This window comes from Megalopta genalis, unplaced genomic scaffold, assembly GCF_051020955.1.
Source record: "Megalopta genalis isolate 19385.01 unplaced genomic scaffold, iyMegGena1_principal scaffold0113, whole genome shotgun sequence".
NCBI lineage: Eukaryota > Metazoa > Arthropoda > Insecta > Hymenoptera > Halictidae > Megalopta > Megalopta genalis.
Genome location: NW_027476182.1, coordinates 85,001 through 98,230, shown reverse-complemented (window position 1 = coordinate 98,230; position 13,230 = coordinate 85,001). Strand labels below are relative to the sequence as shown.

Here is a 13,230-nt window from a genome sequence, read left to right as displayed (position 1 = left end):
TCAATTTTCTGGGAAATCCTATCATTAGATTTTTTTAAAAATACGATATTCTTGCTTAACTAACGTTTCTACATAGGGATTAAGCATTTAGAACGAAATCTAATGTCAGAAAATGGCACTTTACTCTTGACATTTTTCGGTTTTTTCAATTTTCTGGAAAATCCTATCATTAGATTTTTTTAAAAATACGATATTCTTGCTTAACTAACGTTTTTACATAGGGATTAAGCATTTAGAACGAAATCTAATGTAGGAAAATGGTACTTTACTCTTGATCGGTACGTTGGGACTTTGAAAATATTCGGGCGTTCCAATCGCTCGTCTGTTGCATCATAGCGCGTCTCGGCGCAATCGACCGATTCGCTCGATCCATTATTTTCGATTTACGGCTAAAATAAATTTTTCTCATTTTATTCAATAACATATTCCTGCTTAAATAACTTTTTTACATAGGGATTAAGCATTTAGAACGATACATTGTTTAAAATAAGGGCACTTTACTCTTGATATTTTACGGTTTTTTCAATTTTCTGAAAAATCCTATCATTAGATTTTTTTTAAAAATACGATATTCTTGCTTAACTAACGTTTCTACATAGGGATTAAGCATTTAGAACGAAATCTAATGTCAGAAAATGGCACTTTACTCTTGACATTTTTCGGTTTTTTCAATTTTCTGGGAAATCCTATCATTAGATTTTTTTAAAAATACGATATTCTTGCTTAACTAACGTTTTTACATAGGGATTAAGCATTTAGAACGAAATCTAATGTAGGAAAATGGTACTTTACTCTTGATCGGTACGTTGGGACTTTGAAAATATTCGGGCGTTCCAATCGCTCGTCTGTTGCATCATAGCGCGTCTCGGCGCAATCGACCGATTCGCTCGATCCATTATTTTCGATTTACGGCTAAAATAAATTTTTCTCATTTTATTCAATAACATATTCCTGCTTAAATAACTTTTTTACATAGGGATTAAGCATTTAGAACGATACATTGTTTAAAATAAGGGCACTTTACTCTTGACATTTCACGGTTTTTTCAATTTTCTGAAAAATCCTATCATTAGATTTTTTTAAAAATACGATATTCTTGCTTAACTAACGTTTCTACATAGGGATTAAGCATTTAGAACGAAATCTAATGTCAGAAAATGGCACTTTACTCTTGACATTTTTCGGTTTTTTCAATTTTCTGGAAAATCCTATCATTAGATTTTTTTAAAAATACGATATTCTTGCTTAACTAACGTTTTTACATAGGGATTAAGCATTTAGAACGAAATCTAATGTAGGAAAATGGTACTTTACTCTTGATCGGTACGTTGGGACTTTGAAAATATTCGGGCGTTCCAATCGCTCGTCTGTTGCATCATAGCGCGTCTCGGCGCAATCGACCGATTCGCTCGATCCATTATTTTCGATTTACGGCTAAAATAAATTTTTCTCATTTTATTCAATAACATATTCCTGCTTAAATAACTTTTTTACATAGGGATTAAGCATTTAGAACGATACATTGTTTAAAATAAGGGCACTTTACTCTTGATATTTTACGGTTTTTTCAATTTTCTGAAAAATCCTATCATTAGATTTTTTTTAAAAATACGATATTCTTGCTTAACTAACGTTTCTACATAGGGATTAAGCATTTAGAACGAAATCTAATGTCAGAAAATGGCACTTTACTCTTGACATTTTTCGGTTTTTTCAATTTTCTGGGAAATCCTATCATTAGATTTTTTTAAAAATACGATATTCTTGCTTAACTAACGTTTTTACATAGGGATTAAGCATTTAGAACGAAATCTAATGTAGGAAAATGGTACTTTACTCTTGATCGGTACGTTGGGACTTTGAAAATATTCGGGCGTTCCAATCGCTCGTCTGTTGCATCATAGCGCGTCTCGGCGCAATCGACCGATTCGCTCGATCCATTATTTTCGATTTACGGCTAAAATAAATTTTTCTCATTTTATTCAATAACATATTCTTGCTTAAATAACTTTTTTACATAGGGATTAAGCATTTAGAACGATACATTGTTTAAAATAAGGGCACTTTACTCTTGACATTTTACGGTTTTTTCAATTTTCTGAAAAATCCTATCATTAGATTTTTTTAAGAATACGATATTCTTGCTTAACTAACGTTTCTACATAGGGATTAAGCATTTAGAACGAAATCTAATGTCAGAAAATGGCACTTTACTCTTGACATTTTTCGGTTTTTTCAATTTTCTGGAAAATCCTATCATTAGATTTTTTTAAAAATACGATATTCTTGCTTAACTAACGTTTTTACATAGGGATTAAGTATTTAGAACGAAATCTAATGTAGGAAAATGGTACTTTACTCTTGATCGGTACGTTGGGACTTTGAAAATATTCGGGCGTACGCGGCGCGCTCGGCGCTTCGAACAGCTCCGGTGTCCCCATTATTTTCGATTTACGGCTAAAATAAATTTTTCTAATTTTTTTCAATAACATATTCCTGCTAAAATAACTTTTTTACATAGGGATTAAGCATTTAGAACGATACATTGTTTAAAATAAGGGCACTTTACTCTTGATATTTTACGGTTTTTTCAATTTTCTGAAAAATCCTATCATTAGATTTTTTTAAAAATACGATATTCTTGCTTAACTAACGTTTCTACATAGGGATTAAGCATTTAGAACGAAATCTAATGTCAGAAAATGGCACTTTACTCTTGACATTTTTCGGTTTTTTCAATTTTCTGGGAAATCCTATCATTAGATTTTTTTAAAAATACGATATTCTTGCTTAACTAACGTTTTTACATAGGGATTAAGCATTTAGAACGAAATCTAATGTAGGAAAATGGTACTTTACTCTTGATCGGTACGTTGGGACTTTGAAAATATTCGGGCGTTCCAATCGCTCGTCTGTTGCATCATAGCGCGTCTCGGCGCAATCGACCGATTCGCTCGATCCATTATTTTCGATTTACGGCTAAAATAAATTTTTCTCATTTTATTCAATAACATATTCCTGCTTAAATAACTTTTTTACATAGGGATTAAGCATTTAGAACGATACATTGTTTAAAATAAGGGCACTTTACTCTTGACATTTTACGGTTTTTTCAATTTTCTGAAAAATCCTATCATTAGATTTTTTTAAAAATACGATATTCTTGCTTAACTAACGTTTCTACATAGGGATTAAGCATTTAGAACGAAATCTAATGTCAGAAAATGGCACTTTACTCTTGACATTTTTCGGTTTTTTCAATTTTCTGGAAAATCCTATCATTAGATTTTTTTAAAAATACGATATTCTTGCTTAACTAACGTTTTTACATAGGGATTAAGCATTTAGAACGAAATCTAATGTAGGAAAATGGTACTTTACTCTTGATCGGTACGTTGGGACTTTGAAAATATTCGGGCGTTCCAATCGCTCGTCTGTTGCATCATAGCGCGTCTCGGCGCAATCGACCGATTCGCTCGATCCATTATTTTCGATTTACGGCTAAAATAAATTTTTCTCATTTTATTCAATAACATATTCCTGCTTAAATAACTTTTTTACATATGGATTAAGCATTTAGAACGATACATTGTTTAAAATAAGGGCACTTTACTCTTGACATTTTACGGTTTTTTCAATTTTCTGAAAAATCCTATCATTAGATTTTTTTAAAAATACGATATTCTTGCTTAACTAACGTTTCTACATAGGGATTAAGCATTTAGAACGAAATCTAATGTCAGAAAATGGCACTTTACTCTTGACATTTTTCGGTTTTTTCAATTTTCTGGGAAATCCTATCATTAGATTTTTTTAAAAATACGATATTCTTGCTTAACTAACGTTTTTACATAGGGATTAAGCATTTAGAACGAAATCTAATGTAGGAAAATGGTACTTTACTCTTGATCGGTACGTTGGGACTTTGAAAATATTCGGGCGTTCCAATCGCTCGTCTGTTGCATCATAGCGCGTCTCGGCGCAATCGACCGATTCGCTCGATCCATTATTTTCGATTTACGGCTAAAATAAATTTTTCTCATTTTATTCAATAACATATTCTTGCTTAAATAACTTTTTTACATAGGGATTAAGCATTTAGAACGATACATTGTTTAAAATAAGGGCACTTTACTCTTGACATTTTACGGTTTTTTCAATTTTCTGAAAAATCCTATCATTAGATTTTTTTTTAAGAATACGATATTCTTGCTTAACTAACGTTTCTACATAGGGATTAAGCATTTAGAACGAAATCTAATGTCAGAAAATGGCACTTTACTCTTGACATTTTTCGGTTTTTTTCAATTTTCTGGAAAATCCTATCATTAGATTTTTTTAAAAATACGATATTCTTGCTTAACTAACGTTTTTACATAGGGATTAAGCATTTAGAACGAAATCTAATGTAGGAAAATGGTACTTTACTCTTGATCGGTACGTTGGGACTTTGAAAATATTCGGGCGTACGCGGCGCGCTCGGCGCTTCGAACAGCTCCGGTGTCCCCATTATTTTCGATTTACGGCTAAAATAAATTTTTCTAATTTTTTTCAATAACATATTCTTGCTTAAATAACTTTTTTACATAGGGATTAAGCATTTAGAACGATACATTGTTTAAAATAAGGGCACTTTACTCTTGACATTTTACGGTTTTTTCAATTTTCTGAAAAATCCTATCATTAGATTTTTTTTTAAGAATACGATATTCTTGCTTAACTAACGTTTCTACATAGGGATTAAGCATTTAGAACGAAATCTAATGTCAGAAAATGGCACTTTACTCTTGACATTTTTCGGTTTTTTTCAATTTTCTGGAAAATCCTATCATTAGATTTTTTTAAAAATACGATATTCTTGCTTAACTAACGTTTTTACATAGGGATTAAGCATTTAGAACGAAATCTAATGTAGGAAAATGGTACTTTACTCTTGATCGGTACGTTGGGACTTTGAAAATATTCGGGCGTACGCGGCGCGCTCGGCGCTTCGAACAGCTCCGGTGTCCCCATTATTTTCGATTTACGGCTAAAATAAATTTTTCTAATTTTTTTCAATAACATATTCCTGCTAAAATAACTTTTTTACATAGGGATTAAGCATTTAGAACGATACATTGTTTAAAATAAGGGCACTTTACTCTTGACATTTTACGGTTTTTTCAATTTTCTGAAAAATCCTATCATTAGATTTTTTTAAAAATACGATATTCTTGCTTAACTAACGTTTCTACATAGGGATTAAGCATTTAGAACGAAATCTAATGTCAGAAAATGGCACTTTACTCTTGACATTTTACGGTTTTTTCAATTTTCTGGGAAATCCTATCATTAGATTTTTTTAAAAATACGATATTCTTGCTTAACTAACGTTTTTACATAGGGATTAAGCATTTAGAACGAAATCTAATGTAGGAAAATGGTACTTTACTCTTGATCGGTACGTTGGGACTTTGAAAATATTCGGGCGTTCCAATCGCTCGTCTGTTGCATCATAGCGCGTCTCGGCGCAATCGACCGATTCGCTCGATCCATTATTTTCGATTTACGGCTAAAATAAATTTTTCTCATTTTATTCAATAACATATTCCTGCTTAAATAACTTTTTTACATAGGGATTAAGCATTTAGAACGATACATTGTTTAAAATAAGGGCACTTTACTCTTGACATTTTACGGTTTTTTCAATTTTCTGAAAAATCCTATCATTAGATTTTTTTAAAAATACGATATTCTTGCTTAACTAACGTTTCTACATAGGGATTAAGCATTTAGAACGAAATCTAATGTCAGAAAATGGCACTTTACTCTTGACATTTTTCGGTTTTTTCAATTTTCTGGGAAATCCTATCATTAGATTTTTTTAAAAATACGATATTCTTGCTTAACTAACGTTTTTACATAGGGATTAAGCATTTAGAACGAAATCTAATGTAGGAAAATGGTACTTTACTCTTGATCGGTACGTTGGGACTTTGAAAATATTCGGGCGTTCCAATCGCTCGTCTGTTGCATCATAGCGCGTCTCGGCGCAATCGACCGATTCGCTCGATCAATTATTTTCGATTTACGGCTAAAATAAATTTTTCTCATTTTATTCAATAACATATTCCTGCTTAAATAACTTTTTTACATATGGATTAAGCATTTAGAACGATACATTGTTTAAAATAAGGGCACTTTACTCTTGACATTTTACGGTTTTTTCAATTTTCTGAAAAATCCTATCATTAGATTTTTTTAAAAATACGATATTCTTGCTTAACTAACGTTTCTACATAGGGATTAAACATTTAGAACGAAATCTAATGTCAGAAAATGGCACTTTACTCTTGACATTTTTCGGTTTTTTCAATTTTCTGGGAAATCCTATCATTAGATTTTTTTAAAAATACGATATTCTTGCTTAACTAACGTTTTTACATAGGGATTAAGCATTTAGAACGAAATCTAATGTAGGAAAATGGTACTTTACTCTTGATCGGTACGTTGGGACTTTGAAAATATTCGGGCGTTCCAATCGCTCGTCTGTTGCATCATAGCGCGTCTCGGCGCAATCGACCGATTCGCTCGATCCATTATTTTCGATTTACGGCTAAAATAAATTTTTCTAATTTTTTTCAATAACATATTCCTGCTTAAATAACTTTTTTACATAGGGATTAAGCCTTTAGAACGATACATTGTTTAAAATAAGGGCACTTTACTCTTGACATTTTACGGTTTTTTCAATTTTCTGAAAAATCCTATCATTAGATTTTTTTAAAAATACGATATTCTTGCTTAACTAACGTTTCTACATAGGGATTAAGCATTTAGAACGAAATCTAATGTCAGAAAATGGCACTTTACTCTTGACATTTTTCGGTTTTTTCAATTTTCTGGGAAATCCTATCATTAGATTTTTTTAAAAATACGATATTCTTGCTTAACTAACGTTTTTACATAGGGATTAAGCATTTAGAACGAAATCTAATGTAGGAAAATGGTACTTTACTCTTGATCGGTACGTTGGGACTTTGAAAATATTCGGGCGTTCCAATCGCTCGTCTGTTGCATCATAGCGCGTCTCGGCGCAATCGACCGATTCGCTCGATCCATTATTTTCGATTTACGGCTAAAATAAATTTTTCTCATTTTATTCAATAACATATTCCTGCTTAAATAACTTTTTTACATATGGATTAAGCATTTAGAACGATACATTGTTTAAAATAAGGGCACTTTACTCTTGACATTTTACGGTTTTTTCAATTTTCTGAAAAATCCTATCATTAGATTTTTTTAAAAATACGATATTCTTGCTTAACTAACGTTTCTACATAGGGATTAAGCATTTAGAACGAAATCTAATGTCAGAAAATGGCACTTTACTCTTGACATTTTTCGGTTTTTTCAATTTTCTGGGAAATCCTATCATTAGATTTTTTTAAAAATACGATATTCTTGCTTAACTAACGTTTTTACATAGGGATTAAGCATTTAGAACGAAATCTAATGTAGGAAAATGGTACTTTACTCTTGATCGGTACGTTGGGACTTTGAAAATATTCGGGCGTTCCAATCGCTCGTCTGTTGCATCATAGCGCGTCTCGGCGCAATCGACCGATTCGCTCGATCCATTATTTTCGATTTACGGCTAAAATAAATTTTTCTCATTTTATTCAATAACATATTCTTGCTTAAATAACTTTTTTACATAGGGATTAAGCATTTAGAACGATACATTGTTTAAAATAAGGGCACTTTACTCTTGACATTTTACGGTTTTTTCAATTTTCTGAAAAATCCTATCATTAGATTTTTTTAAGAATACGATATTCTTGCTTAACTAACGTTTCTACATAGGGATTAAGCATTTAGAACGAAATCTAATGTCAGAAAATGGCACTTTACTCTTGACATTTTTCGGTTTTTTCAATTTTCTGGAAAATCCTATCATTAGATTTTTTTAAAAATACGATATTCTTGCTTAACTAACGTTTTTACATAGGGATTAAGCATTTAGAACGAAATCTAATGTAGGAAAATGGTACTTTACTCTTGATCGGTACGTTGGGACTTTGAAAATATTCGGGCGTACGCGGCGCGCTCGGCGCTTCGAACAGCTCCGGTGTCCCCATTATTTTCGATTTACGGCTAAAATAAATTTTTCTAATTTTTTTCAATAACATATTCTTGCTTAGATAACTTTTTTACATAGGGATTAAGCATTTAGAACGATATAATGTTTAAAATAAGGGCACTTTACTCTTGACATTTTACGGTTTTTTCAATTTTCTGAAAAATCCTATCATTAGATTTTTTTAAAAATACGATATTCTTGCTTAACTAACGTTTCTACATAGGGATTAAGCATTTAGAACGAAATCTAATGTCAGAAAATGGCACTTTACTCTTGACATTTTTCGGTTTTTCCAATTTTCTGGAAAATCCTATCATTAGATTTTTTTAAAAATACGATATTCTTGCTTAACTAACGTTTTTACATAGGGATTAAGCATTTAGAACGAAATCTAATGTAGGAAAATGGTCCTTTACTCTTGATCGGTACGTTGGGACTTTGAAAATATTCGGCCGTACGCGGCGCGTCTCGGCGCTTCGAACAGCTCCGGTGTCCCCATTATTTTCGATTTACGGCTAAAATAAATTTTTCTAATTTTTTTCAATTACATATTCTTGCTTAAATAACTTTTTTACATAGGGATTAAGCATTTAGAACGACATGTTGTTTAAAATAATGGTACTTTACTCTTGTGATTTTTCGGTTTTTTTTGATTATTTTGAAAAATAAATTTTTGTAATTTTTTTAAATACGATATTCGTGATCAGTGAACGATTTCACATATGGATTAAGCATTTAGAATCGTGCGGAAGCGTTATTAAAAAAGTTTACTCGATGCGATGGGACTTTGAAAAGTTTGTGAAAATTTTCATATTGGGAAAAAATGTGTAATTTTTTGTCTAGTTTACGGTAGTGTAATTTATTTTAATGTTTACTATAAATTTTTTTTTCGTTCGTTCACGCGCTATGTTACAACAGCACGGCCGGGCGGTCTGTTGCCGCGGCGGTTTACACTCATAAGCGCGCGTGCTATTCGGCCGGCGGCGCCGGCGTCCTTGCCGGCCGTTCGGTATCTATAAGAGATACACGGTCCGTGCGAGGCGGACGGAGCAGAGCGGGTTTTGGGCCAATTCTACGATCTCGGTCGAGAAGCTGTCTCAGAGCTCCTTCGGGGCTTCGGTCCTGACTGTTTCGTGCCGTTTACGTTACGGACTTTTCTCCACACAGCGTGGCCACGGGTCGGTGTCTTTGACCGAATGGCCCATATGTGGCAAGCCCTACGGGGTTGGTTACCCGTATGCACTTTGTATGTATACTCGTACTCACTGAGCAATCGACTCTTCTGTCCGAGCGATGGAAAAATTTTTTAAAATGCATCTGTAAGATTTGGAAGCAAATCGTACCAATTGAAAACTGTGGCTAAAATGAATAGCCCAGTGGAGAGAGAAAACTATCAAAAAACTGATTTTTTAAATCAAGAGGTGTCAGAAATCGAAATGCCTAGCGCGAGCGGAAGAACACGCTTTCTCGCCAGTCCAGCATGTGTCCTGTCCGTTCTTCCTCGGCTTGCCGATTTTGCCCAGATCAGAGGTTTCGTGCTTCCGGCGGTCAGAAGATCAGCGTGAGCGTACGCGCTTCCACGACTATGGCATCACCCATGTACTTTTTCCTTTGAATATATTTGAGTACATAAAAAATATTAAAACATATAGAGAGAACTGTGTCTTGGATCTTAAAAATTTGTCAATAGCGATGATATATTATTACTTAACTTGAAGTATTTGTACGTTTTAGCTGGGACGTACATTTATCTTACAAGATGTTAATAGCGAGACTCTTGAAGATAAAATTATCTTGTGATTTTATGAAGGCAAAGATAGAAACGTACGAAGCTGGCGTACGTAGAAAAATGTGATTTTATGATAGAACAAAAATATAATACGTACGTTTTTGGGCGTACGGTAAAATATCTGTATGGTAGAAAAATGAAAGAAATTGAGCGTTAAAGAAGATATGTTACAAGCGCGGAATGTGGCAAAACTTGTACATATTTGAAAGAGAAAAGTGGTGTGTCGACCTGACATATATATATGAAACAGGCGACGATGGAAAAGGATTTAAATTTTGTCCATTTTATATATACATATTGTATAGTTCCCTGGTTGATCCTGCCAGTAGTCATATGCTTGTCTCAAAGATTAAGCCATGCATGTCTCAGTACATGCCGTATTAAGGTGAAACCGCGAATGGCTCATTAAATCAGTTATGGTTTCTTAGATCGTACTAAAATTTACTTGGATAACTGTGGTAATTCTAGAGCTAATACATGCAAAACAGAGTTCCGACCAGAGATGGTAGGAACGCTTTTATTAGATCAAAACCAATCGGTGGCGGGTGTTTACACTCGTCCATCGTTTGCTTTGGTGACTCTGAATAACTTTGTGCTGATCGCATGGTCTTATAGCACCGGCGACGCATCTTTCAAATGTCTGCCTTATCAACTGTCGATGGTAGGTTCTGCGCCTACCATGGTTGTAACGGGTAACGGGGAATCAGGGTTCGATTCCGGAGAGGGAGCCTGAGAAACGGCTACCACATCCAAGGAAGGCAGCAGGCGCGCAAATTACCCACTCCCGGCACGGGGAGGTAGTGACGAAAAATAACGATACGGGACTCATCCGAGGCCCCGTAATCGGAATGAGTACACTTTAAATCCTTTAACGAGGATCCATTGGAGGGCAAGTCTGGTGCCAGCAGCCGCGGTAATTCCAGCTCCAATAGCGTATATTAAAGTTGTTGCGGTTAAAAAGCTCGTAGTTGAATCTGTGTGTCACAGTGTCGGTTCATCGCTCGCGGTGTTTAACTGGCATTATGTGGTACGTCCTACCGGTGGGCTTTGCTCTTCACGGGGCGGTCCAACTAATATCCCATCGCGGTGCTCTTCACTGAGTGTCGAGGTGGGCCGGTACGTTTACTTTGAACAAATTAGAGTGCTCAAAGCAGGCTACCTTCGCCTGAATACTGTGTGCATGGAATAATGGAATAGGACCTCGGTTCTATTTTGTTGGTTTTCGGAACCCCGAGGTAATGATTAATAGGGACAGATGGGGGCATTCGTATTGCGACGTTAGAGGTGAAATTCTTGGATCGTCGCAAGACGGACAGAAGCGAAAGCATTTGCCAAAAATGTTTTCATTAATCAAGAACGAAAGTTAGAGGTTCGAAGGCGATCAGATACCGCCCTAGTTCTAACCATAAACGATGCCAGCTAGCGATCCGCCGAAGTTCCTACGATGACTCGGCGGGCAGCTTCCGGGAAACCAAAGCTTTTGGGTTCCGGGGGAAGTATGGTTGCAAAGCTGAAACTTAAAGGAATTGACGGAAGGGCACCACCAGGAGTGGAGCCTGCGGCTTAATTTGACTCAACACGGGAAACCTCACCAGGCCCGGACACCGGAAGGATTGACAGATTGATAGCTCTTTCTTGATTCGGTGGGTGGTGGTGCATGGCCGTTCTTAGTTGGTGGAGCGATTTGTCTGGTTAATTCCGATAACGAACGAGACTCTAGCCTGCTAAATAGACGTAATTATGGTATCTCGAAGGCTCTCGGCTTCTGCCGGTGGGGTTTTTACTACCAACGTACAAACAAATCTTCTTAGAGGGACAGGCGGCTTCTAGCCGCACGAGATTGAGCAATAACAGGTCTGTGATGCCCTTAGATGTTCTGGGCCGCACGCGCGCTACACTGAAGGAATCAGCGTGTGTTCCCTGGCCGAAAGGCCCGGGTAACCCGCTGAACCTCCTTCGTGCTAGGGATTGGGGCTTGCAATTATTCCCCATGAACGAGGAATTCCCAGTAAGCGCGAGTCATAAGCTCGCGTTGATTACGTCCCTGCCCTTTGTACACACCGCCCGTCGCTACTACCGATTGAATGATTTAGTGAGGTCTTCGGACTGGTGCGCGGCAATGTTTCGGCATTGCCGATGATGCCGGGAAGATGACCAAACTTGATTATTTAGAGGAAGTAAAAGTCGTAACAAGGTTTCCGTAGGTGAACCTGCGGAAGGATCATTACAATGTTCCAATATATCTCAAAGAGAGAGGAGAGGAGGAGAGAAAATGAATTCGATTAGTTTGTGGATAAGAATTCATATAAAAAAAAAAGATATTGTTGAGCCCGCCAGATCATTCGTGCGTGATTTACACGGCCAGACGTGTGTACTACACGTATTAGGCCTTTGATCTGCGTTGCGTAGGCCACAACAAATCTTTCAAAGAGAGAGAGATATATGTGTTGTTGGGGTTTGTGATTATGAAGGTGCCCCAACGCACAAAAATATATAAAAATGTACAAAGTTGGGATGTGGTGTGGTGGAGAAGAGTTGGGCCCGACCAGATCATTCGTGCGTGATTTACACGGCAGACGTGTGTACTACACGTATTAGGCCTTTGATCTGCGTTGCGTAGGCCATCTTCCTTCCAAGACACACACGTGTTGGGGTTTGTGTGATTTTATGATAGTGCCTCAACACGGAAAAATAAGCGTACGAGAAGAGTTGGGCCCGACCAGATCATTCGTGCGTGATTTATACACGGCCAGACGCGTATTATATTACACGTATTAGGCCTTTGATCTGCGTTGCGTAGGCCATCTTCTCGATAGAGAGAAAGCCAATGTATTCTTTTTTCTTTCTTTACACACACACACACAGTTGTAGTAGGACAGGGAGGGATGCGAGCGTGCTAATCACGCTTCCTCAAGTCTTCGCTGTGGTGTAAAAAAAAAAGAAAAAAAGGAATCGTTGGGAAAGTCCAAAGGACGAAAATATCGGGCAGTCTGAAGATAACTTAATGCTCGTTTACATTGGTATCAAGAGAGACCGGCTTGTGTAGCTCGTTTCAATGCTGTGTCGTTGTCATTGACACCCTACTCTGTTGCGCGCTAGTGGCAGCATGAGCGTGGGACGTATATATATATGACACCCAGCTAGAGCCGGCCGTGAGTCCGTCCGGTGTAAATAACGACGAAAGGAGAGAGAAACTTTTCGAATCCAGTATCGGGTTGATAATTGTCCAGTTTGAATATCCATATCCCCGTCGTTTTTGGAGGTGATATACTCTCTGTGTTTCTTCGATAGAAGGCTTTTCAATGTTCTATTCGCT

At 36.1% G+C, this 13,230-nt stretch overlaps 1 non-coding gene across 1 annotated transcript; it reads left to right on the top strand.

Annotated features, from left to right (window-relative positions):
• Window positions 1–10,220: 10,220 nt before the first annotated feature.
• Window positions 10,221–12,141, top strand: LOC143262305 (small subunit ribosomal RNA). The gene has a single exon (XR_013036158.1). It is a non-coding gene; the product is annotated as a small subunit ribosomal RNA (ribosomal RNA).
• The last annotated feature ends 1,089 nt before the right edge of the window (window positions 12,142–13,230 follow it).